Here is a 1555-nt window from a genome sequence, read left to right on the forward strand (position 1 = left end):
AGGGATGGCATGTCAAGAGAAACTCAGGAATACACACATCCACATTTGAATCTTCAGTTATATATATTCAAAGATTTACTGATGTGAGTGCGTGCATGTGTGTGTGTGTGTATGTGTGTTGGGGGGGTGCTCTCGGAGGCCTTAAGGGGGCTTCAAGATTCCTGGAGCTGCCTGACATGGCTGCTAGAAACAGCTCAGGACCTCTGGAAGAAAACCAAGCACTCTTACCCACCGAGCTGTCTCTCCAGCCCCTGAACTTTCAAAATCTGGACATATGATTTTGTGTTTGTTCAATTAAAAAAGGACTAGTATTATTTACCCTAAAAAGGGATATATCTACTAGTACAGATTTCTTTTGAGATTATTTTTAGTCAGTTACCTAAAACAGATAGTCTCTGGATGAGCTGATAAAATGGAAATTTTAAATCTGCTTCCTTGAAGGCAGACTTTGAATTCTGATTGGCTAAGTGATCCCTTAATTTCTCACAATTATTTTTTTTTTTTAGGTGGGGAGCCTAACCAGGGTAGATTTTATTTGTTCTTCTCTTGAGACAGGATCTTAGTATGTAGCCCATCCTGGCCTCCAGCCTGTCATTTTCCCAGCTCAGCCTCCTGTTGATGGGACTAGCATGGATCACTGCATTCAGTTCTCATGTTAATTTTTTTCTTAATTACATTTATTTGCTTTTGTGGGGGTGGGAGGCTGATGCTGTCATGCTTGTGGAAACGAGAAACCAACCTGTGGAGCTCACTTCTCTCCTTTACCACATGAGTCCCTGGGACCAGGCTTGGCGGCAGGTACCTTTAAACCACCTCATGTATGTTCACTGCAGAAATGTTAGAAAGTACAGAAAAAGAAGAAGATAACTCACCCGGGCCTCACTGCCGAACAGAATGACTTTGCCAGGGCAAGGCACATGCTAAGGCTACGGGAGGCCAGAGGCCTACACACCAGTTCTCTCCTTCCATCGCGAGGGTTCTGGGGATCAGACTCGGGTCATCAAGAATGGTAGCCAGCCTCCCTTTCCTGCTAAGCCATCTTGTTACTCCACTTTCCACAGTGGAAGTACTATGAACATTATGGTCAGAATGAATTTAGTATTTGTTACGGTTTTGACATGAGATGTCCCCAAAGGGCCATATGTTGGGAGCTTGGTTCACAGCTGCAGGCCACATTGACAGCACTAACTTCATCGGTGGGGTTAATCCATAGGTCGGTGCCGGTTAATACCGAATGGGCTAATAGGTGGCAGGGCCTGGTAGGTGGATATGTATTAGTTTTTACTTATGTATTTATCAATGTTTTGCTTGCATATAGGTCTGTGAATTACATTTGTGTCCGGTGCCCTAAGAGGTCAGACGATTCCTAGAGCTGCCTGACATGGCTGCTGGAAACAGCTCAGGACCTCTGGAAGAAAACCAAGCACTCTTACCCACCGAGCTTTCTCTCCAGCCCATGGTGGAGGTCAGAAGAGGGTGTTGGATCCCCTGGAACTGGAGTTAAGGACGGTTGTGAGCTGCCGTGTGGGTGCTGGGAATTGAGCCCAAGTCCTCT

This window comes from Microtus ochrogaster, chromosome 24 (assembly GCF_000317375.1).
Source record: "Microtus ochrogaster isolate Prairie Vole_2 chromosome 24, MicOch1.0, whole genome shotgun sequence".
NCBI lineage: Eukaryota > Metazoa > Chordata > Mammalia > Rodentia > Cricetidae > Microtus > Microtus ochrogaster.